The sequence below is a fragment of the Canis lupus genome, chromosome 10, assembly GCF_048164855.1.
Source record: "Canis lupus baileyi chromosome 10, mCanLup2.hap1, whole genome shotgun sequence".
NCBI lineage: Eukaryota > Metazoa > Chordata > Mammalia > Carnivora > Canidae > Canis > Canis lupus.
Window position 1 is genome coordinate 31,720,153 of NC_132847.1, and position 27,238 is coordinate 31,747,390.

At 34.6% G+C, this 27,238-nt stretch overlaps 1 protein-coding gene across 35 annotated transcripts in view; it reads right to left on the reverse strand.

The window, feature by feature from the left end:
• PTPRD (protein tyrosine phosphatase receptor type D) overlaps window positions 1-27,238 on the reverse strand; it is a 2,176,041-nt gene that overhangs the window by 1,323,555 nt on the left and 825,248 nt on the right. For all 35 annotated transcript variants that reach the window (XM_072841294.1, XM_072841327.1, XM_072841326.1 and 32 more), the window contains one exon: window positions 5,156-5,194. The gene's annotated coding sequence lies outside the window, so the exon portion shown is untranslated. The remainder of the gene's footprint in view (window positions 1-5,155; window positions 5,195-27,238) is intronic.

The following is a 27,238-nucleotide window of genomic DNA, read 5'->3' on the forward strand; positions in this document are numbered from 1 at the left end:
CAATTTTAGTAATTATATCGCTTTGAAATTTATGGAATATTTTGATATACTAATTCAAAACAATGAGGTAGACATATGTGTGTGGTTCCTTTCCATTTTCACATGCAACCTAAGAAACTCACAAAACATAAAATATTTTAACACCAAACATTTAATTTTCAAGGGGTGGGGTATTTTACAGCATCAAACACTTTGGCATATGTCCAAGAAATATTTTTAAACCATCTATATTGAAGACAGTATTCAATTCCTGGAAGATGCAGTACTCCAGTTGAATAATTTATACTAATTCAAAGAAATTCCATGAGTAATGCTAAGCACATGAGTGTAATTTGCAGGTTGTCTGTAATACAGTTAAAAAAAAATGAGGATGGCCAAATTTACATAAAATTTGCATTAAAACTTGAGAACATGAATGAGAGAATAAAGTATCCATTAATCACCATTGTCTAAATGCAGAAAGATTATGTGGCTTTCCATAGATTTTACTTTTGTAATTAATGACACATAATGGTTTATGTATGCATATTTCTATCATATACATACATATTTATGACAGATTTCTATCATATATATGATAGATACAGCTAGATATAAATGACATAAAATATGTATGACATAAGAGATATATATCATATAAAAGATACCCACACAATTTGGGCACGATCTGTGAAAATTTTTCCCCCTTGGATTGATTGATTGATTGATTGATTGATTTTTAAAATTTTATTTATTTATTCATGAGAGACACAGAGAGAGAGGCAGAGACATAGGCAGAGGGAGAAGCAGGCTCCCCACAGGGAGCCCAAGGTGAGACTCAATCCCAGAACTCTGGGATCACGCTCTGAGCCCAAGTCAGACGCTCAACCACTGAGCCACCCAGGTGTCCTCCCAGGCTTGGATTTAAACTAAGCAAGCTTTCTATCTTCTCAAATAACTATACAAGTACAATGATTAAATCTCTCTTTAACCACTTATGTATCAACTTTCTAAAGATCAGGGTTATGGCTCCAATACATGGATAATTAGGTTTTATTAAAACCTTACTGGGATACATTTTCTTTGGGAATGCCTAATAGCAGAGTCGCCAGAGTCCTAGGAATAAATTGAAATCTCAGTATCTTTAATTTACTAAGTGATTACACATTAAATAATTAATCTCTCTAACCCTTAGTATCCTTAGCTCTAAAATGGTGGCTAAAACACATGACTCAGATTATGACTGGAAGGTTTCAATGAGACTATGTCAAAAAAGCACCTAGCCTAGTATCTGATATACAGTGAGTGCTTAAAAATATGAATTCCCTTCAACCGTACGTAATTGTGCATATGTTATTCTGACCTCTTAAAAGGTCCAAACTCCAGGTGCAGAAAGTAAAATTTATGAATTGGAACAGATTGCTGCAATTGCACACACAGATACAAAATTCAGTGAATTGTAAGAATTAAACACATTATCTTATATAAGTGAAAAAATGCTGCAATATGATTTTCTGTAAATATTTTCAACATCAACATAGCAATGTTAGCTCTTCTGTACTGAACTGAATTTTTATTGCTGGCATTTAGTTCCAGGGTAACTATTATTTTTTTTAGTTTGAGAGTTATCATAACTGAATAGGGTATATTTTAATTTATTTACATTGTAATAGTTTACATATTATCATTTATATTTCTGTACTATTCTGATTTGACTTTCTCATTTATTTTATATTCTTTGAATTATATTCTAAAAAGAATTTTCTAGAGTGTATCCTATAATGCAGAATTTGTTTCAGGTAATACTATTAATCTTCCTCTATATTCTTATTGTTCTTTTCTTTAAAATAATAATTGGATAGAAGCAAACAAATATAGAAATTAAATTTTAGGTTTGGTCTTTATAAATGTAGGTGAGATCTTAAATAAATTAGTCAATTGAAATATTTCTTGGAAAACTATGAAACACAGATAAATGTGTTAGGTAAACCATAGTAAACAACACAAAATGGCATTGTTACCTCATTTATAGGCTTGCAAAACTGCTGAGTAAAAAATACATTAAAAAATAACTTAGAGCTTATGACACTATAAGGTAAAGTGTTGAACTCTGTGATCGTGAAAACAGAGTTTGGAAAGGGAAGATCAAACTACAATATTTTTTTAAATGAAGGCTCCCAGGAGAAAATGGGAGTTGAACTACACATTGAGGGATGAATGAATGAATAGAAAGCAGGTGTGTGGGCAGATAGGGAGGATCACTGTCTTGACAGGAGCCGGTGACAATGGGGGATGAGAGAGGAAAGAATTGAGCAATGCAACCCGCTCTGAGTTTCCTGGTTTGCACTCAAGGAAGACTGCTTTTGAATATGTGTGGAGGGACTCCCTTATATCTTACACAACAGATAGGGAGGGGGGAATGCTAATAGGAAACATGGTGGAATATACACAACTGAGAGTGTTGTTTTAGAATGAATCATCTGTCTGTCTTATGAGACATGGATTAGAAATGAGATGAACTACAAGACAGAAGAAAACCCAGAAGACAGGGCAGCCCAGGTGGCTCATGAGGTTTGGTGTAGCGCCGTCTTCAGCCCAGGGCTTGATCCTGGAGACCCAGGATCTAGTCCCATGTCAGGCTCCCTGCATGGAGCCTGCTTCTTCCTCTGCCTGTGTCTCTGCCTCTCTGCTCTCTTTCTCTCTCTCTATCTCTCTCCCTCTCTCTCTGTCTCTCATAAATAAATAAATAAATAAATAAATAAATAAATAAATAAATAATAATGCATTGTGATGATCAGAATTGGAATACTGCACTGCCAGTATAAATAAGGAAGGAAGGTGGAATTAAGATAAAAGATAATTACAGGAGGAAGTTCCAATTACACTAATATAAATAAGAAAAGGTTTATGGGTGGAAAAAATCCAGAAACTCTGGGATTTTTAATGCTGGACATGGAGACATCAAATTTCTGCTGTCTGTGAGACCCTGCAAGTCTCTGCACCTTCCCAACAAATGCTTAAGCAAAGTTTCCCATTAGTACCAAGTACTGGAGGGTTAGGAGGCTAACCCTCATTCTCATCCTGAGAATAACTAGTGGCTGAGCATGTGATCAGGACTTGTAAAAATTGCTAAGGAAAAATACAAACTTCAAATTTCTGCTGCTTCTATTTATGACTAAATATGGAACCCTGAGTTTCTTTGTTGGGAGCAGTTTCAACATAATCCTATCTGCAGGTAATGCAATATCCCACTCACGTCTAGAAACGTATGTACAATAAAGAGAAACTGGTCTTTGTAGGCTGGGTAAAATGCTGGCAGACTATTATAACATTAACATATCTACTAACTGGCTGGACTCAAATATAAGGAACACCAAAGCAGATCCTGATGGGAGGGATGTGCGCCCGCACAATACAATGGAGTGCTGGTCCTGAGGAAGAATTGAGAAGGCTATCCTCTTTGGGAATGCATATCCAGTGGTTTCAGCAGTAGGACTGGATAGAAGTGTAAGTTTCCCCTTTTCTGTGCTGTGATTTTGTTAGCTTAACCTCAATTCTTCTATAGTCGTTTTTTTTTTTAAGATTTATTTATTTATTTATTTATTTATTTATTTATTTATTTATTTATGAGAGAGAGAATGAGAGAGAGAGAGAGAGAGAGGCAGAGAGGAGAAGCAGACTCCATGCCGGGAGCCTGACCTGGGATTCGATCCCGGGACTCCAGGATCGCACCCTGGGCCAAAAGCAGGCGCTAAACCACTGAGCCACCCAGGGATCCCCTATAGTCGTTTTTAAATATGACAGTTTACTATCAACTTTGCTACTGTCTGGCAGAAGGTGTAGACTGGGATAGCTTGAAGCTGCACAGAAAAGTCATGAGAAGATGGCCAGAAGGTACTCACTGAGAAACCAGGAAAAGCATTTGGGAGCAAGAGCCAATACACAATAAAAAGGCATGCTGAACTCTCACCACCCTCCCATTCCAACCAAGCAATAACCAGTTATTAGTATATAATGGTGTGTAAGAAGGCTGTAATCCACACTCTGCCAAGATGGAATTTCCTATTACTCTCAGCTGGGTATACAGAAAAGGCAATCCTAAGAACTTTAAAAAATGTAATGGGGGTGCTCCCAGGCTAATAAACAAGAATAAAAATCCAAGATAGAATATTTTTTAGAAAATTAGGGACGCCTGGGTGGTTCAGTGGTTGAGCTGAGCTTCTGCCTTCAGCTCAGGGCGTGATCCCCACATCTGGCTCCCTGCGGGGAGACTGCTTCTCCCTCTGCCTCTGTCTCTGCCTCTTTCTGTGTCTCTCATGAATAAATAAAGGAACCTTAAAAAAAAAAAGACTCACCTAGAAAATTAAATAAGAGAATATGAGATAAAATGGTTTATAATCTTACAGAGATTCAGAACATAGTAGGATCTCACCATACGAATTTGAATGTTATCAAACTTTCAATAATATTTGGAGGAATAAAAGGACTGGGTAGATTCTAAGATGAATAAAAAGCTGTTGTTTGTAAAAATATAATTTAATAGAAAAAATTCTACCTTAACATCATCTTTTTAATTAAACAATATATCTTTCCCATGTCTATAATGTATGTATCAGGCAAATGCCATAAGAAATTTTAGAGTTTCCATGGCAAAAGGAACAGTGTCTTCAGTGTGTTTCTAGTTTTATATTATGTAAGCTATAATACCAACATTTTAGCAATGAAAAAAATTTTAAATACAGTCATCATACTTAGCCCCCATGGTTTTTATGCAAAATGCAACTGTCACATTTGATATTAAAAGAAAATTTTTCCAATTAATACTTTCTACATTTTACCCAAAATAATCGTCTTTTCTAGGGCAGAATCTTTCCATGGTAAGTTTTGATCCTTGAGGAACAAATGCTCCTGCTTTTTGGAATAATTTCCTGACCCATGAAATTGAATCTGAAAGTAGTATCTGGCCTTTCAGATCATTTTACATGTGCTAAGATGCAACTGATCTTCTTCTATTGGCCTTCTGAGATTCAACCTCAGGTGATGGAAATGAGGATGGAATTAGGAAAATGGATTAAGCTTGAGAGAGGAGAAAAAAAAAAAAAAAGAAACACCCTCCAAAGATTTGTGGCAAGGAAACAAAAATATTGATAATACTACATAACAAAAAATGTCTTACCAGATACTTGAAGTCACCAGATGATCCAGGAATCCAAGCCTAATAAAAATAAGAAAAAAGAAAGTGGGAGGGGGATGCTTTAGTTTTCTATTTAAAAAAATGACATGCAATAAAATTTTATAATTCTGTAAAATCATCTAAAATATTATAAACTGATGAGAATACTTTAGGAAATCATTTGCATAGGTGAAAAAATGTTTTTCATTTAAATTAATGTGTTTATTTGATTTCCTATTATGCCATTAAAACAAAGAAAAGGAATGTAGTCTTGATTCTAAAACTCTATTTCCAATTATTCAGGTGACCATAATATTCAGTTTTATTCTTTAAGTTCTCAATGGAAGAGGGAATATCATTATTAAATGTACTTGAAATTCTCTATTTATTACTTGCATTTAATTTTCCTGTGGGTGAGGCAAAACCAAAGCTTCATTTTTAAAAGCTTTTCCAATTTTTCTGCCTTTGCTAGCTATCAGATAGCAATTAGTTTGGGCTTTGATTCATTTTAGAAAAGTAAATCCATGGAAGATATTATAATGATAAAAAATAAAAGAGTTTTAATTTCCAAATTATATTGAAATGCAGCTTCTATTTTTTGAAGGTTTTTGAAGTTTAAATGAAAGACAATGTCTGAACAGCAGAAATCCCCAAGAGAAGACCTAGCACCTGCCACGGGATGCAAAGGTTTTATAAATGTTGTCTTGTGGAAAGGCAATGGCAAACATTGTGAGGCCTTTTGTAAATATGACTGCCTTTCTCTGTGTTTGAGCAGAAATATTGAACTTCTAACCACTATTATTATAAAATAAAGGGTTTTTTTTTAAACATTTGAAGATTGCCTTTTATTTTTGCCTTGGGAATCAAGTTGGAAATAACATATTGTACAAGTGTTGAAACACATATCTTTCTTTGAAAGGGAGTAGAAAATACAATAAATGTGAAAAAGAATTGACACTATATCTAGGGTTTTGTGTGCATATGAGTATGTGTTTTCCTGTATTCTCAGAGTGCTTAAATTAGATTCTCTGGTCAGAATTATATTTATAATGCTGGATCACTAACTGGTAACAAATCATCCGGAATAAATCTACTAAAAATTACTTCTCAAGGACGTTGAATCAGTTGAGGAGACCAGAACTTCACTGGAGAAGAGCAAATAATGGGTTTTGTTGTATTATGAGAGTGTTCTTTGAATTCCCATCCTGCCTTCACGAGTGTAGAATGGATACTGTCTCCTGGAAGCCTCTGTTCTAAGATCTTAGTTCTAAGCCTAGGAGCCAGTTTTTATTCCTTTCCATATTTTAAATTATGTATTTGTTGTCAGTTGAAAACCACAAGAAACTTGCAAAAGTATAAAGCTTAATAAATTATCACAAAATAAACATTCATGTAATCAGCACACAGATCAAGAACTAGAGCATGACTGACACTAGAAACCTGAAGCTTTTTGTCACAATGTGTATACGTATAGACACATATATACACACATACACACAGCATACACACATAAATATATACACATACTTATATACACACAGTCTACACAAATATATGAGCATAGTGTGCACAGTATACACACACACAAACAGTTTGAACCCACTTGATTATTTCTTGTAGGTTATGCTGAAGCACAGGTTCAAATGAGAATACAAACCACCTGAGGCAACACAGATGTATATGTGGGGATTTGTGGAAGTGCAGCATGGATATCACATACTGATCATAAATAGCAGAATATATGGATTCTGCATTGCCAGAGAGGGGCAACCCTTTGAACAGATCCTGTAATGTCATTGAATGCATTGTGTATTGTAATCTCAATAAACTATTTATGATATGTATCTGCCTATGTATCCAGAGGTTTTGGTCATCCTATAGTTTTATTTTTCCTTAGTTTTAAACTTTATACAATTGGAATCAAACACTATATTTTCTTCTATGTCTAGTTTCTTTTCTTTAGCACCACATTTGTGAAATTCACCTGTCTTGTGGCTTGCGGCTATAATTTATTTGCATTAATCTGTAATGTTTCATTGGACAAATATTATGCAATCTATGTATTCAATTCTTTTTTGGAAGATACAAAGTTTCTACTTTTTTGTTATTATGAGCAATTCTATGAGCATCTTTTAAAAATACATACATGTACTTCTTTTTCTAAAGATTTTATTCATTTATTCATGAGAGACACAGAGAGAGAGGCAGAGACACAGGCAGAGGGAGAAGCAGGCTCCCCATCAGAAGCCTGATGTAAGACTCAATCCCCAGACCCAGGATCATGCTCTGAGCTGAAGGCAGATGCTCAACCACTGAACCACTCAGGCATCCCAACATGTTCATGTACTTATGTTGGATATTTCCTAGGAGTAAATTACTATGTCAGAAAATGTGCATATGTTCTACTTTAGAAGATCTTGCCAAATAATTATGAGATGAGTTGCTATTGTTTCACAAATTCACCCAAAACTATTTATTCTGCTTGATTTTAGTCATTAGTTTACTGTGTAGTAGAATATAATTTTACATTTCTTGATTACTAATGAGTTTTAATGCATTTCTATGCATTAGTCATGTATATATGTGTTGGTTCATATATAGAGAAGATATTTTCAATTTTCTTTCCATTTTCTTTGGGTCTTCTCCATATTGATTTGTAGAAGTGTTTTACGTCTTCTAGTTATGAGCCCTTTCCTGGTTATATGTGGTGAAAATACATTTCCTACTCATGGCTTACCCTTCTATTATTCACTTATTGTGACTTTTGTTGAACATTAATTCTTAATTTTACTGCAGTCAAATTTAACAATCTCACTATTTTAATTTATTTTTGTGTCCTGCTAATTACACAAAATGATCATATATAATCTTCTCTATTTTCTCCTGAAAGTTTTCTTATGTTACTATTCTTTTGCATCTTGTGTATAATCAAAAAACCTATCTGAAATAAATGTTTGTTCAATGTGAGTTGGGAAATAGCTTAGTTATTTTACAAATTGATTCAACTAGGATGCCTGGGTGGCTCAACGGTTAAGCGTCTACCTTCAGTTCAGGACATGATCCTGGAGTCCCAGGATCGAGATCCACATCAAGCTCCCTGCATGGGGCCTGCTTCTCCCTCCACCTATGTCTTTGCCTCTCTCTGTGTGTGTCTGTCATGAATAAATAAATAAAATCTTTTAGAAAAACCAAATTGATTCAATAAAATTTATTGAAAATAACTTTTCTTACTGCTCTCCAATGCTAGTTTTGTCATGGTTAAGTGCCCACAGATGCTTGACTTTGTTCTAGATGTCAATGCATTGCACTAAACTATTTGTCTATATCATACTATCTCACACAATGTAACCTTATAATATACTGTGGTATCTGGTAGAACAGGTCTCTCTTCCATTCCTTATGAGTTTGTTAACCTTTCTAAAAGATAATTCGCATAAGATTCACAATTTTAAATTGCAGAATTTAGTGGTTTGTGGGATATTCACAGTATTATGCAAGCATCACCACTAATTCCGTAACATTTCCAATACCTTAAAAGGAAACCCTTTCAACAACCAATCTAGTTCTCCCCTACCCGCTTCCCCAGGCAGTCTCTAATCTATCTCTATAGATCTGATGATTTTGGATATTTCACACAAATGGAATCATATATCATATGGACATTTTTGTCTAGTTTATTTCACTTAGCATAATGTTTTCAAAATCCAGCTATATTATAGCACATAGCAACATCCCCTACCTTTTTATTGCTTAATAATATTCCATTGAATGGCTATGATATTTTATTATTGATTCATTAACAGAGAGATAGTTTAGCTGTTTTCACTTACTGGCTACTATGAATAATGCTCTTATAAACATTTATGTACAAGTTATTTTGTAAAAATATGTTTTCAGTTCTCTTGGGTATATATTTAGGGGTGGAATTTCTGGGTCATATGCTAATTCTATGATTAACTGTTTGAGAAGCTGCCAAATTATTTTCCACAGTAAGTACATCATTTTACATTCCCACCAGCAAAGCATAAGGGTTACAATTTCTCCACATACTTTTCAACACTTATTATCTCCCATTAAAAAACAAATTATGGCCATTATAGACAGTGAGGGTGATGCTATCTTACTGTGGTTCTGATTTGCATTTCCCTAATGACTAATGATGTTGAATACTTTTTGAATACTTTTTTTTTTTTTTTAATGTGGCTACTGGCTATTTGTAGAACTTTGGAGAAATAACTATTCAAATCTTTTGTCCACTTTTTAATTGGGCTGTTTGTCTATTTTCTGTTGCACTCTCACTGTTCTTTTTACATTCTGGACATTAATTCTTTATCAGCTATATGATTTGAGAACATTTTCTCCCATTCCAAGGATTGCCCTTTTCATTCTGTTGTTTTAATTAATTTATCTCAATAAATTAAAAAAAATTAATTTATCTCAGTAATGTAGCCCTTTCTATGTAGAAGTTTTATACCTTTCAATAGATTGATTTTTTTAAGTTTTTATTTAAATTCCAGTTAGTTAACATACAGTGTAATATTAGTTTAAGGTGTACAATATGGTGATTCAACACTTCCATCCATCACTTGGTGCTCATCACAAACATGTGCACTCCTTAATCCCCATCTCCAGTTTTCCCTGTTATCCCACTCCTCTTCCCCTCTGGGGACCATCAGTTTCTTCTCTATATTAAGAGTCTGTTTCTTGATTTGCCTCTCTCCCCTCTCCTCGTTGCTTGTTTTGTTTCTTTAAATTCCACATATGAGTGAAATCATACAGTATTTGTCTTTCTCTGACTGATTAATTTGCTTAGCATAGTACTCTATAGCTCCACCCACATTATTGTGTTTTTTAAATTTTTTTCTTTCATTTATTATTTATGATAGTCACAGAGAGAGAGAGCGAGAGAGAGGCAGAGACATAGGCAGAGGGAGAAGCAGGCTCCATGCACCGGGAGCCCGATGTGGGACTCGATACCAGGTCTCCAGGATCGTGCCCTGGGCCAAAGGCAGGCGCCAAACCACTGTGCCACCCAGGGATCCCAAGATTTCATTCTTTTTATGGCTTTATCCATACATCAATTGACGTGTGGATCTTCTTCACCCATACATTAATCAATAGACACTTGGGCTGTTTCCATAGTTTGGCTATTGTAGAAAATGCTGCTATAAACATCAGGGTGCATGTGTCCTTTTAATTTAGTGTTTTTGTATTCTCTGGGTAAATACCTAGTAGTGCAATTGCTGGATCATACGGTAGTTCTATTTTTAACTTTTAAAGGAACCTCCATACTGTTTCCAGGAGTGACTCCACGAGTTTGCCATCTCACCAACCAAGCACTTTTATTTTTTTACTTTTACTAATTTTTAGTGGTTAATATTTCTTAACATGAAAGTAATTGAAAAATATTTAATTAAAGAGTAAAACACTGGGATGCATGGGTGGCTCAGCGGTTGAGTGTCTGCCTTTGGCCCAGGGCGTGACCTGGAGCCCTGGGATCAAGTCCCACATCAGGCTCCCTGCGAGGAGCCTGCTTCTCCCTCTGCCTGTGTCTCTGCCTCTCTCTTTGTGTCTTTTATGAATAAATAAATTTAAAAATCTTTTTAAAAAGGTTTTAATATTTTAAATATGTCAAAATTAGAATTTATTACAATTTCACTTTACTGGTTTTACCTATTTGATATTTTAATTTTATTAGATGTAGTACTTTTATTTGCTATTTATCATTTGTATATAGAAATGCAATTGATTGTTAATGGGCCTTATGTTGAGTAACCTTGGCAGAATCATACATTACAATTGACAATTTAGCTGTATATTATTTTCAACTTACTAGCTCCACTCTTACATCATATACAAATAATGTGAGTTTTGTATGTTCCATTTAAATCCTTGAACTCTAAAAAATGTGTTTATATGTATGCATGCATGTTTACATGTATGCACACAGGCATGTGTACATGCATGTCTGTATATATTTTTATTTTTGTACTTACTAGGACTACCAGGACAATAGTGAATAGAAGTAGTGATACTGGGAGATGCCTGAATGACTCAGTGGTTGAGTATCTGCCTTTGGCTCAGGGTGTAATCCCCGGTGAGGGCATGATCCCTGGTGAGGGATCAAGTCCCGCATCAGACTCCTCACAGGGATCCTGCTTCTCCCTCTGCCTATACCTTTCTCTCTCTCTCTTTCTGTGCCTCTCACGAATAAATTAAATACTAAAAAAAAAAAAAAAAAAAAAAAAAAAAGTGGTGATACTGGGCATCTGTCTTTTGATTTCAAGGAGAAACTTTTTGACCCTTAAGCCCAGTATTTGCCATAGGTGTTAGGTAGATATACTTTATCATATTGAGAAAGATTCCTTCTATATCTGTCTACTAAGAGTTTTAGGTATACAGACTTTTGATTATTCATTACATTAATAAGTGTAGGATTATTTAGATTGCCATGTTCTTTCTCTTGTCAGTTTTAAATTGTACTTTACTAAAAATGTACTGCTTTAAAATTTTCAATTAAAAAAACAGTTTTGAACAGCTTCTCAATCAATGTCTTTTTAATATCTTCAGGATTTATAGAGATTTGACTTTTTATCCAACTATACCCCTCACACTATTTTTAACTTGGTCAATCATGTTAATATCACCAACTTTTATCAGTTTATTCAAAGAACCAATTTTGGTTTGTTGATCCTCTCCATTGTATGTTTGGTACAATGTACATAGTAATATTTTTCATTATATTACCTCCTGATTTTCATTATTTCTCCTCTTCACTATATTTGGGTTAAATGTATTATTTTCTCCCAACTTCTGGAGATGATGCTTATGACTGATTTTCTGCCTTATTCTTTCCTTATATGTGTATTTAAAATACACTTTCACATCTAACATTGGCTTTAGTTTTGTTACATAGCATTTTAGCTTTTATCTTTTTGTAAATGTCTTCAAGTTGATTTTTTTATACTCAAGAGGTATTTCAAAAATATATATTTTTATTTTCCTAATTATTTGGAGAATTTCTGGTTCAAATTAATTTGTGCACAAAGCACTTAAGCTATATGATATAAATCCTGTTCAGTATTGAGGCTCGGTTTATAATTCAGCATCTGGTGAACTTTTACAAATGTTCTATGTGCTAAAAGCCACATATACGCTACAATTGTGTGCATGGTTCTATAGAGATAAATTAAATTAAATGTGTTAATCATACTGGAAGAAGCATACTATAATCTCCCACTATAATTTGGAGTTTGACTTTTTTACTTTCCTATTTGTCTTTGTTAGGCTACCTTAAGAAATGCATGCAAATTTAGAAATTGTATAACCTTCTGTCCAATAGAAACTTATTACGTGATTCCATTTTATCTCTAGTACTACTGTTGTTTCTAAATTGATTTTTTTTTTGAAATTAGTAAAAATTTAACAGCATTTACATTGAAGTCTCTCAAAATAAATGGAAATGGATATTAAAGTTAAAACATAGGGTCAACTCAGTAATGAAAGTTGCCAGGTCTTCCAGGGAGAGTCAAAGAAAGTTTTAACTTGGGTGAATACATATTCCAAATCAGAAACATAGTGTATATAACAACATGGATGGCAGTAATTTCTACGTAGCAGAGCTCTGAGGTATGTGATGGAAAGAGATATTTGAAGACGCAATTTAAGAGCAAAACCAAAGGGCTAGATAACAGCAAGACTTTGGTAGTTAACCAAAACTTTGAAGATACGACAGAAAAGATTTTGTAGTAGGGTGATAGTGCCCTTAACTAAAATGAAGCAATCTGAAGATGTAGTAAAGATATGTGGAAAGTAAAACTTTAATGTATGAGTTTTGGAATCCTGTAGTTTCTCTAGGTGGTAATTTTAGTAATTGACTAGGTATAAATTGGAAGTTCAAAAGAAAGTTATAGGGGCAGCCTGGGTGGCTCAGCAATTTAGCGCCGCCTTCAGCCCAGGGCGTGATCCTGGGGCCTGGGATCGAGTCCCGCGTCAGGCTCCCCGCATGGAGCCTGCTTCTCCCTCTGCCTCTCTGTTTCTCTGTCTCTCTGTCTCTCTCTCTCTCTCTCTCTCTGTGTCTCTCATGAATAAATAAATACAATCTTAAAAAAAGAAAGAAAGTTATAGGGACTCCTGGGTGGCTCAGCGGTTAAGCATCTGCCTTTGGCTCAGGGCATGATTCTGGAGTCCCCAGCTCCCTGCATGGAGCCTGCTTCTCCCTCTGCCTACGTCTCTGCCTCTCTATCTCTCTCTCTCACTCTGTGTCTCTCATGAACACATAAATAAAATCTTCAAAAAAAAAAAAAAGAAAATTGTAAACTGGAGATTCAGATTTGGAATGTATCAGTTTTTTAGTGATAGATGAAGTATAGGGAAAAAAGGAGGACACAAAATTATGACCAATAATGGATACTTGGAGAACATCAACATTTCTGGAAGAGGTAGCAAAAATGCAACAAGAAAAATTGGCTGAGAATCTTAAGAGATATAGGAGCAAGGAGCCAAGAACAAAGGGTCAGGAATACAAAATGTTCTTCAGAGTGGTCCAAGATGATGAAACAGGAATTTGGCCTTCATATTTGCTTTAGTAAGAATAATTTAAGCAAAATGTTGAGATTAGAAGCTTAACACTTTAGGTGATGAATGGTAACTTAAAGATATATAGTTAATTGAATATATAATTTTCTTTTTTGAATTTTGATAAAAAAGGAAAGAAAAGGCAGAAACAAGGTTTGTATGTAATGATGGAGTTAGAGAAATGCAGCTTTTATTTATGTACAAGTTTTCTTAAACATTTTAAATCAAAGAATCTCACTCATAATCTTAGTTAGCCTTAAAAAATATATGACAGACATACAAGGAAATTGTCCCTGTTCCTCCTTTTCTTCTCACATATATATGTACCATGACGCTTTTACTTTAGACTATTAAGGGGCACCTGGGTAGCTCAGTCTGTTAAGCATTTGCCTTCAGCTAAGTCAGGTCAGAATCCTGGGATTGAGGTCAGCTTTGGGCTTCCTGCTCACTAAGGGGTCTGCTTCTCCCTCTCCCTTTGCCCCCTCCCCACTTATGCTCTCTCTCTCTCTCTCTGTTTCTCTGAAATAAATAAATAATGTTTTAGACTCTTAAGTTTCCTTTGGATATGTCCCTTAAGAATGTAAACTCTTTTCTCTTCTACTAGCTTCTTTTATCAAAGTATGTACTTCGAATAATAGTCACTGGTGCCTGTGGGATTATATTCAACTATATTTGCCAAAATTTCAAGTTTCTTTTTTATGTTACACATACACATTATACTGGTATACAGGGACACAAAATCAATTCTATTGTTACTCTTTCTTTAGTTTCTTCCTGATAATTATGGAGCATAATCATACCTCTGTCAATGTCACCCAATTATTCCAAATGATGTCCATTTTTGTCCTTTTATTTAAATAATTTATCTTTTCCTTTCATTTAAGCTCTTCAGGACACTTCCCACTGATATATCTCTCTCTATCTTCTGCATAGTCTCATGCTCAGAAAACCTCAGAGGGTGTTTGTTAAATGAATAAATAAATATGAATAAAAAAGTGAATGCATGAATGAATAAAACCACTTTATGTAAGTGGAAAGTCACCTGCCAACTGCATACTTCAGATCCCTCAGAGGAAAGCAGCCATGTTAATAGATCAGAGTTTGTTTTCTGACCTCAATGCTCTTGAGTTTTATTAATTTAGATAATTTGTCTAAACTTCAGTTACCTTATCAATAAACAGGAGATCTTTAGATGCATTTTTTATAGGATTGTTAAAAGAATTAAATAGGCTACTCCTATAAAAATACCTAGCACCTGTGGCTGAGTGAGGGCTCATAAGTTTAGATAAATCTTGATCTGAAATGCAGTATGAAAGAGCCCATTTCTTTGATACCATAAACAATAATCTCTTCCTTGACACCGTCTGAGTAGTTGAGTGTTCACAGTCCACGTCCTCTTCCCTTTCAAAAGTCATGACTTTTAACTGAAAGAAGAGATCAAATGCTCTTCCGCACCTCAGGTCTTACTGATTATCACCCACAACTTCATTCATATAGAATAAATGCATATTTTGGGATTCCTCTGACTTGGTAAATTGCTCTCACAAAAATTAAGAGGAGGTATGATGAGTTTTCTTTTAGGGTTCAATTAGGCCTTGATTTTTTTTCTGAGAAGATAAAACACAGGCTAATTGATTAGAGAAGTCTGTATGATTCAACTACTCTCCTCACATTAATAGTCACAGTAACAATCAACATCTTCCAGCTTTCTAATGTCTATGTGTTCCATGTAATTTATCTGACTGGACAGAATGTCAATAAGGTCATGTCATTTAACCTCTCATGTATGTTTCTTTGACTTACTAGATTTTTTAAAGCTTAATACTAACTTCTACAAATACTAACAGAAATGCTAACTTCTACCATTCTCAATTTGAATTTTAACTCAGTTGGGGTTAGTTATTTAATTCAACCCTCCAAATTACTGCACTCCTCAAATGAGTAATAATTTATCATGAATTATAAAGGTGGTTCACACAATTATCTTCATGTCTCCTGATTGGAAGAATTTTTTTACATTTTGTTTGTTTTAAGGAAACCAGATTTGTTCTTAGAAATACAAAGCAGAATAGCTGTATTGAATAAATATATTTTATAGATTTTTTATGTAGATGTTGAAAAAAATATATACATACATATATATACACACACACATATATATGATCAATTTTATTATTTAAACTGCATGACTGAATTTGAAGAATTGCTGATGAGTTGACATATTTTCTCCAATATTTAGTTTAAATATCTCTAATTTATGAAATATATGGTAGCTATTTGAGTACCCAAAATCTTAGCAATGATTTCAACTTATGATATTAATTGACACTTTCTAAATATTTCTTTGAAACAAATGCTGCTTTCACAGACATTTTGTGGAAAAAATTCTATTCCTGCATCCACCTCTTAGTATCCAATATGCACATTAACAAACAGAACTATTAGGTGGTGTGTAATAGATTTAATTTGCAGTACGATTTTTTTTTTTTTAGATTTTATTTATTTATTCATGAGAGACACACAGAGAGAGAGGCAGAGACACAGGCAGAGGGAGAAGCAGGCTCCATGCAGGGAGCCCGACCTGGGACTTGATCAGGGTTCTCCAGGATCAGGCCCTGGGCTGAAGGTGGCGCCAAACCCCTGAGCCACCTGGGCTGCCCTGCCTTATGATGTTTTAAACCAAAATTCATCACATTTATTTAAACCATGGAAAGACTTTTTCACATGTCTTACATTTACAACCCCGTGACTCAAAGCTGCTAATGTTGAAGTGAATGTGATTGCCTGTAATAGTAAATGTAGTTTGAAGCAGGAATAATTGACTTCAACATATTTCAATATTCCTTCTAGTTTTTTCCTGTCTTATCTCATGTTACAAGGATCTATATATCCATTCAGCAAGAAATTATGAATCAGAAACAAATATGACTAAGACTCAACTTTGCTTTTAAAAGGTTCATGTTAACAGTGAAAACTGAAGTAAATAAATAATTACCAGGCATGACAAATGCTGTAATGAGGGTTTTTACATAGAGCCACGAACTAATTACATGAACTAATGATATGAACATGCTCTGAGATATTAGTACTATAGATAAAATTTTCCAAGTTGTCAACATTAATACTTTTTTCTGGGCTCACATGGCTCCTGCGTGCCAACTCCTTTTGCTAGTGGGATCAATGATAGCAGCATCCTAATTCACCCCTATCCTCAATTTTGGACAATCCTAAAGACTAAGTAACTGGGGAGAAAAGGTAAAGGGGTTTTCTGTAGGTATGTTTCCCAAGGATACTATGTTCTTTTTGTAGGAGTCAGTTTCTGTCTACCACTAGAAAGTCAACTGCATTCATTTTGTCTGTCATACTTCTACTGCATACCTATAATTCTAGAGTCTAGAATTTAGCACTTCGAAAGTACTAAATAAGATTTCTTGAATCAATTACTTTGGCATGTTTAGTTTTTAGTACTCCTAGTACCTGTGGTGTCTACTCATGAACTCACCACCTTTACACTTCAGACACTCTGTTTCACAAAATTCCAGCTTTATCCACAGTACTATGGAGGAAAGGTAAACTCTCCAAACATGTCTCCCAGAGTTAAAAACTATGAAAACCATATCACTTTTTTTTCTAATCTAGAAATGTGGATGGAACCAGTTAGAAATGTTTCACAAGATCCTTCTCACTGCACTTAGGAAGGTTAAGTCCTTAAGTTCAATAATCCTGCAAAAAAATAAAATAAAACACCCAAAACAAAACAAGAACAACTCTATTTTTTTTAAGCTCTGCCAAAGCACTAAGCCTGAAATACCATTTTCTAGGACCTAAATTTGATTCTGACACTTTTAGCTAAAGTAACCATATCCCTATCTTCACAGTTTGTTTCCTTGTTACCAACTACTTGTGATTTATCCTGACTGGCCACCCCTACCCTGCATTTAGTTCCATTTGGTAAAGATGCCCTAGTAAATTCCTCAAACATTTAACTGTTTGCCATGTTTTACCAGGTGATTCCACTTTCTGCTAGCTTATCATCTTTCCACTAGTTGGCTGGTCATGTTCCTCTATGTCTAACATTGCACCCTAAGACCAGTTCAAATCTCACATTTAATTATCTAGAGTGGATTTTCACTGTGATTGAGTCTCATTATCACTTGCTTGAAACCATACTGTATGAAAAATAACATGGGGGAAAACTGTATGTTCATTTGTTTTATATATTCAAGAATACATTTGGGAGGATGAATACTCCCTTTTGCCATTTCATGAATTACTTTCTTGCAAATGAAATCTTTTATCTTTCAACAGAATAAAGTGCAAAGGCAGGTGTTTGGAGAAACTAGGTACATGGAGAAAAATCACTGAAGCTTTTGGTGTTCACAGCTAGTCTGGAAGACAGTGTTATACAAACTGATTTATAAATGCCTAAATGAGACACAAACAATTTTCAGTTAGTTGGTGTTCATGGTGTCTCAGATAGCAGGTGATGAAGCATGGAAATTGCTTCAAAGAACACTGTACGTTTGCAACATTAACCTACTGTTTTCTTGAGTGATTCCTGAGGAGATAATTTTTCTAGTTCCTGTTTTTAACAAGGGGATAGCATGGTAAACAGAACCAGTTTTATTTCGTATGTATTTTCCTTATACATGTTAGATTAAAAAAAATAATGTAAAGAGATTTCAAATCAATCTTGAGGGGGAAAAAACATTTTTTTTTGTCTTAGCGTGCTTGCTTTCCCCACGCCTAAGTCTGGGAAATAAGTTGTTTGGGGTAATAATAAGCTTAAAGGAAAGACATGTAATTCTGATCCTCAGGCTTCAAATGATGATCATTAGTTTTTGTTGCTGTTGTTGTTGTTGTTGTTGTTGTTGTTTGAAAAGTGGCTTAAGGAACTAGATTTGATAAAATTTGCATCCACAAATGGAACTTTCATCAGAGTGGGGTACATATTTGTTCATTACTTGTCACTTACAGAAGCCTCACTATGGGCCAAGTCTGCTCTATTATACACACCAATTCATTGGATATTTATAACAGCCTTAGCAGGTACATGTGATTATCATCAACTCCATTTTATAAAAAGGATACTTAGGTACAGAATTGTTAAACACTCTTCTGGTCACACAGCTAGTAAATAACAGAGCCAAGATTGCACCCCAGCAATATACTTCCACATTCTGTGCTCTTAACCATTATATGATACTTTTCCTCATGTAACCTAATGAGAGGTAACAAATGAAATATTTTACTATATGATAAATATGGAGATAAGTCACAAAGAAAATTACTTATACCCAAATAAATCTAGCAGAAGAAGAAAGGCAAGATTGCATAAAGAGACTAAACTATCTTCTTTGGAGAAAATGCTTATGCATCTCCTTGAAGGGTGGGAGGAGATCCAAAGGTAGACTCAATAACTAGCACTATTGGAAAACTACTTCTTGAAGCCTTGTTTTATTAGACCAATTCACATGTGAAAATCTGGAACAGGATTGAGAGGAAAAACACCAGGGAGATTGGCATTGGATTCTTAAAACTTCATAAAGTTAGTTTCATAAATTAGTATTCACTAGGTTTACATAATTTGTAATAGATTGAGATATGTGCTCCTTAGCCATTAGGGATTCTGTTTGAGAAGTTAGACGAGAAATAGAATAAGAGAAGGCACAGAAAAGATGAAACATAGTAATCAAGAAAGCCTAGCAAGCAATAATATGTTTAATACAGGCCCCAGTTACATGGTCTGTAGGAGTGTACATTTTGGATTCACCTTCAAGAGGTAAAGCTAGACAAGATAAATTTGAAAAGCACTTCCTTTTGACAGATACAGTACTCATTTAATTTTTAACTCTTGTAAGACAAAAAAAATCTAGAGAAGTATACTGTCAAAGCAAATTCCTGGACAACAAAACAAAGTGGCAGAAGAAGAAACCAGAACATTCTGAACCTGCAAACAGTACTAGTCCTATATGTGTTAAAGTTTTAACAGATTGAACAGTTAAAAACTCAGCTGAGTCTCCCTCCCAAAAATGTGTAAGAGAACAGCAGCAAGAAATAGAACACTAACAACATCTCCATTGCTACAGAAAAAGGTATTACAAAAATAAAGAAGTTTCTAACATCTGTAAAGGGGTAGACATTTTTCAAAGTCTGGAAAAGATCAAGGGGGCATTCTAGGAAGTATCTTATCATAGAGGTAATGGGCTTGACCAGACCACTGGGGGCACATGCTTCAGGAATATCAACAGCTTCAGATCAAGTTGATTTTCCAGATGAAACACATGTAAAATTAAAGGATGAACCCTTTCTAGAAGGCATGTTTCATAGGCTTAGGCATTTCCACATCTAGAGTTTGTGGTAGCATTTGGCACAGCACAGAACTTAACATGCGTGCTCACATGATATGCGTGCACACACAAGAGAGTGTATGAGCCATGCAACAAGACAGAATCCACATTCAATACAGCAGTGGAACTCCAGAGATCCAGGACTAAATGCAAAATGGAAATTAAAGGGTTTTGAATATGCCATTTGGGAAAGAAGTCACCTCAGTTTATAAGAAGTACTACTAAGTAGTAACTGAGTCTGCCATCTTTATAAGTTTCTAAATTTAGCAAAATGGCTAGAAAATTTCAAATCCTGAGAAAAGATTGTATGCACAGATAGAGTTCCTCCAAAATGTGGTCAGTATAGTTTCATTATTTGGTTTATGAGGAAAAAATATATTGCATGAGTTCACAGGTCTTGGAACATAGATAACTGGCATGGACAGACTGGCATCATGGAAGGCTGATCTTATCATGATGTTCCTAGAATATCTCCCCTCCTCCTTGAGTTTCCAGTCAAACTCCAGTTCACTGCTGCAGGATATGGGGTTGCTGTGTTTTCTAAATTTGATACATATAAAGCATATGCTCTAACAATATTGTGTATTCTATTAATTCACTGTACTTTTTAAAAAATAAAATACCAAACTAAAAGAATCCTTGAATACTTGCATGAATATTCACATCAGCATTTTCATTAAGAACAAGAACAATAAAAAGGAGCAATGATCCAAGGAAGTGATAAATAAATTGTGGCATATGCTGTCAATGAACTACAGCTACACACATTAAAAGAGATACAGAACCAAGACTAGCAAAAAAAAAGGAAGACAAAAGATCATGTCGAACATGATTCAATTTCCTTAATGTTCAAAAACTAACCAAACTAATCATTAATTTTAAGGGATATATACTTAATAAAAACTACAGGAAGAATGAAGAGTGCTTCTGAAATTATGAAGGAACTACAGATAATTTTACTGAATGACAGCCACTGAAGTCACTCACAACTAGGATACCAGAAAAGTTACCACTGGCTGGCTGAACAAATCTTTGATTTTGGACTTAATTCTCTGGACCTAACTAAGCAATTTTGGATTTTTACAGAGCAAAGTGATTTAATTATGGGAATTTTAATCAATATCTAGGAATTCATTCTCTGGACTTAACTAAGCAATTTTGGATTTTTACAGAGAAAAGTTATTTAATTATGGGAATTTTAATCAATATCTAAGAATTCAATAATGGAAACATTATAGTTTCCATATTTGATGCTTCTTATATCAGAGACATTCTATTATTATCTGTATACTGATATTCTTTTTTCACGTAATGTTTAAAATATTTTATTTATTTATTCATGAGAGACATGCCAAGAGAGGCAAAGACATAGACAGAGGGAAAAGCAGGCTATCTGCAGGGAGTCTGATGTGGGACTCGATCCCAGGACCCTGGGATCACGACCTGAGCCAAAGGCAGACACTCAATCACTGACTGAGCCACCCAGGTGACCCCATATAATATTTTAATGTGTAATTGACAACATGGAAAATAATAATTTGTGATGAAAGAAATGAGTAGCATGAGAAAGCCTACTCGATACAGGATGTTGAGTAAACTTTTTCCTCTTCCCTTTGCCTCTTGTCTCCATTAGAGCAACGCACCAGGCTTTCTCCTAGCTCCACTGTTCCCAAAGTTTGCCAGAAGGCATGGAGCACCCCTAGCTCAGTACCCTCTGGTCTCTTGCCTCTTTCAATACTTCTTGATCTTCATATCTCAGTCAATTTCTCAGATGCCATGCAACAAATTGAAAAGGGCCAACTTGGCCCTGCGGAGGAGGAATTTGGTTGTTCAGATACACCAATGACTAAACTGGAAAGTCTGCTTAACTGGAATAGTGAGGCAATTCACCTACACATTTAAAACCACATTTTCTAATTATGTTTATAAGAAAATTGGTTACTTGACCTCCATTTGTATGTCTCCTGGGCCTTAATTCTGAATTGATTTTAAGCTCAGGAGGGGAATAACAGGGTATTATTTATTGATCCTCTAAACCCTAAGAGCAGTGAATATAATAAACCACTGGATGACATTACAAATATTTATTACTATTAGATCAATCATTGTTTAACAGTCTTAATTCCTTTCAAGACTCCATAACAAGACAATATTCTATGTAGAATCAACAGTGTGTATGCACCTCAGGTCAGTGAGGAGATGTGATTTTTTAATAATAAATCATTTGTGTGTTTTAATTTTTTTCTGAGGAAGAAACGCCTCAGGAAGGGATTTATATTAAGAGGCTGAGCTTAAGACAAAAGTTAAGAGCATAGTTATTAGAACTGCTCTTAGTTTAGTAATTCTTCCTCCTTCAATTTCTCATCCATTAAGAGGAGGAGGAGAAGAGGGGAAATAGGTAGAGTAGGATTCTTTTAGTCAGATTCAGCTAAAGTCACTTCAGATAACCAGCAACCATTTTTATTACCTACGTAAAATAATAAAGTGTACTGATATGTTGACTACTATGTAGGAAACGACATGCACAGCACTTCATAAGAAGCAGCTATGGGATTTTGGAAATTAGTATTTTAATTGATATCAACTGTGAAAAATCACCCTTTGTATGATTAATGTAAATCTGTTTCACTTAGCATTACCCCTGGTTTATCAACCATTACTAAAACAAATTGCAAAAATTTTGCCATTATGTCAACTCCTTCATTCATCTTCCCAATGCATATTCTTAGTGCAATTAAAGATAATAATTATTTAGACATTTAAATTTATTCTAACAATTATGTATTCCATGTATCTATTATAGAAATCTTCATAAATGAAATATTAATAGCTTTCATACCAAAAAATATTTTTGCTTTTTTCTTCAGTTATAAAGCAAACCAAAAATAGATTATAAATCTAGTTTATAACAATGATGCAAAAAGATAGCCATACAAAAACCAAAATGTCTCCACCATAAACTCTCTTCGTTGCATAAACACATTTCCAAACTATTTATCTCTTCCTTTTCCCCACTCACGCATCAAGACTTCAACTTATTTCACTGTAACTAATCTCAGTGAGTGTTCTTTAAAGCAAAGGCTGACATAATTCATATAAATTATGAATAACTAATGTCCCTTTAACCTCCCCCAATTTTTCAACTATAAAAAATAAGTAATTCCTCATATAGCAGAATATATCATATTGTCCAACCACTGTCAATATATCTTAAGGTGAGGGGTTGTTTTGGTAAATTATTAGAAAAATAATATTATTTGTTGGAGGAACCTGAGGACTCCAGAGACTCAAGGACCTAATAGAAACTTTCCTACTCACCCTAATCACTCCATTCATGTATTCCCTCCCCTAGTTCCTGGAGCTCTTCTGCTCCCTCCAAATTCCCAAGGTTCTATCTCATCCACTTACATGCAGAATAGTAAATAAAGGCACTCAGGGCAGAGCCAAGTTTCACAAGCACCAAGTTTAATGGGCAGCCATTCAGTTTAATAAGCACTAATCTCTTAAGAGCAATAAAGCAAAATAGGGGGAAATATCAGAAATGTGATGACAGTTAACTTTGATCTACCAATGCAACTTCTTATATAACTGCAGAATGTTAATTGTCCCTTTCCTGACATAAAAGAGTGGCTCTTAAATGAAATACACACACACACACACACACACACACACACACACATGTATGCTGAAACAAAATAATGCTGCTAAGTGCTGTTTACCGATTCCGCATTAAGTAAATACTGAACACTTTTTTCCCACTCTCACCACTATATTCAATATAGTATTGAAGTCCCAGCCAGAGCAGTTAGGCAAGAAAAAGAAGTTAAAGACATCTAAACTGGAAAGGTAGATGTAAAACTATCAGTATCTTCAGATGACATAATTCTATGTATGGAAAACCCTAAGACTCCACCAAAAAAACTGTTAGAATAAGCAAATTCGGTAAATTTGCAGGGTACAAAATCAATATACAAGAATCTGTTGCATTTTTATGACAAGTTTTCCAAAAAGAGAAATTAGAAAACAATCCCTTTTATAATTGTTCAAAAAGAATAAAATACTTAGGAATAAATTTAATCAAGGAGGTAAAAACTTGTAACTATAAGACATTATTCTTCTTATAAGAACCATAAGACATGGATGAGAGAAATTGAAAGCAATGTGAATAAATGGAAAGATATTTCATGCTCATAGATTGGAAGACTTTTTTTTAATGTCCATATCTCCCAAAGCAATCTATAGATTCAATGCAAAATAATAATAATAAAAATATTATTTTTAAAAGATTATTCATTTATTTATTCATGAGAGACACACAGAGAGAGAGAGAGAGAGGCAGAGACATAGGCAGACGGAGAAGCAGGCTCCATGCAGGGACTTTGGGATCACGCCCTGAGTCAAAGGCAGATGCTCAACCGCTGAGCCACCCAGGCATCCCTAATAATAAAAATAGTATGATCTTTGTGTAAAAACAGATACATAGATCCATAGAACAGAATAGAAAGTCCAGAAATAAATACAAGCACATATGATCAGTTAACTTATGACAGAGGAAGCAAGATTATACAATAGGGGAAAAGCCTCTGCAATAAATGATGTTGGGTAAACTGGACAGCCACATGCATAAGATTGAAACTGGACCATTATCTGACAACATCTACAAAAACGGACTCAAGATGCATTAAGGATTCGGGGTGTCTCCATGGCTCAGTCAGTTACGTGTCCGACTCTTGATTTAGGCTCAGGTCGTGATGTCAGAATCATGGTGTCAGAGTAATGAGATGGAGTGCTGTGGCCTGCCCTGGGACCTGAGATGGATCAGCATTCATCAGGGAGTTTGCTTCTCTCCCTCTGCCTCTGCCCCCACTTGCATTCTCACTCTCTCAAATAAATAAATCCTTAAAAATGGATTAAAGTTTTTAAATGCTTGATCAGAAACCATAAAACTAGAAGAAAACAGACAGTAAGATCTTTGGCATTACTCTTGCCAATATCTTTTCACATCAGACTCCAAAAGCAATGGCAACAAAAGCAAAAAACGAATGAAACTGCATCAAAGAAAAAAGCTTCTGCAAAGCAAAAGAAACTACCAGCAAAATAAACAGGCCACTTACTGAAGGGGAGAAAATATTTGCAAATCGTATATCCAATAAGGGATTAATATCCAAAATATATAAAGAATTCCTACAGTTCAATTACAACAAAAACAATCCAATTAAAAAGTGGGGACAGGATTTAAATAGATACTTTTCCAAAGAAGACATACAAATGGCCAAAAGACACACAAAAAGATGCTCAACATCAGTAATCATCAGGAATTGCAAATCAAAATAATGAGATACCACATAATACTTGTCAGAATGGCTATTATCAAAAGGACAAGAAGTAACAAGCACTGGTGAGGATATGGAGTATAGGAAACCCTTGTGCACTATTATTGAGAAAATAAATTAGTGCAGCCACTAGGGAAAACAGTGTGGAGATTCCTCAAAAAATTAAAAATAGAACTACCCTATGATCCAGCAATTCCACTTCTGGGTATTTATCCAAAGAAAACAAAGCACTAAATCAAAAAGATATATGCATCCCTATGTTCATTTCAGCATTATTTACAATACTGAGATATGGAAACAACCTAAGTGCCCATTGATGCATGAATGGATAAAGATGATGTGATTACATATACATGTGTGTGTATAATATATATATAATGTATATATAAATATATATATACATTATATATATATATATATAATGGAATTATGATTCAGTCAAAAAAAGAATAAGTCTTTCCATTTGCAACACCATGGATGGACCTTTAAGGTATTATGCTAAGTGAAGTAAGTCAGACAGGAAAGATAAATGCTGTATAATTTTACTTATATGTGGAATCTAAAAAACAAAGCAAATTAACAAACAAAACAAAATTCACATAGATACAGAGAACACATTGGTAGTCACCAAGGGGGAGGGTGCAAGGAAGTGGGTAAAATGGGTTAGATCATTTTACAAGTGTTTTGCTTGAACAAGAGGTAGAAATCTTGAGTTACAAAAACATAGGTCATGACTATAATATGGTAACCATAGTCAATAACATTATATTGCAAATTTGAAAGTTGCTAAGAAAGTAAATCTTAAAGGTTCTCATCACAAAAAAATATTATAACTTTGTACGGAGAGAGATGATAACTAGACTTATGGCGATCACTTTGTAATGTGTACAAATGTCAATTATGTTGTACACTTGAAACAAATGTTGAATATCAATTATACTTCATTAGAAAATCTTTTTTGCAACAAAATCCATCCTTAGATTTCTCAGGTTTATTATATATGGATCCACCTGAAGATGACTTGAGGTCCAGGCTTTTTTTTTTTTTTTTTCTTTCTTTTTTTCATGCCAGGTTTGGAGACCTTTCTTAAGAATCAATTCTGACCAAGTGCAGAGTGAGCCTTGGTTTCATCAAAGAATCTTGGATGTTGGTCAATGTTATTGAATCCTCTGCAAAACCGAAATTATCCAAAAGATTATGTTCAATATTCTTAGTCCTGGGAGACTAAATCCTGGGAGACAGAACTTTTATTTTTGAGTACCCAGATAATTTGCTAAACAATAAATGAAATCAACACATGTAGATGTGAATCCCAGCTCCACCATTAACTGGTTTTGTGGCCTTGGGAAAATTAATCCAACTCTGTAACCTTATCTACCTTATCTACAAAGTAAGAATAATACTTACCTGTTATGGATAAAGGACATATTTGAAGTTCTAACTGCCAGTACATCCAAATGTAACCTTATTTGGAAACAGTGTCTTTTACAGAGGTAATCCAGTTTTTTAAAAGTCACATTTGAGTAGGATGGGCTCCTAATCCAATATGAACGGTGTCCTTATGAAAATAACACCATGTGAAAGACAGACAGAGAGATCTGCATATGAAGATGAAAGCAGAGACCAGCTGGACACATCTACAAGTCAGAATACCCAAAAATTGCCCCCAAAATGCATCAGAAGCTAGGAAAGAGGCTTGAAATTGTTTCCCCATCACAGCCCTCAGACGAGACCAGTCCTGCTGACACCTTGATTTCAGACTTCTAGCCTCCAGAACTGTGAAACCATAAATTCCTTGTTGTTAAAGACACTCAGCTTGCGGCAGT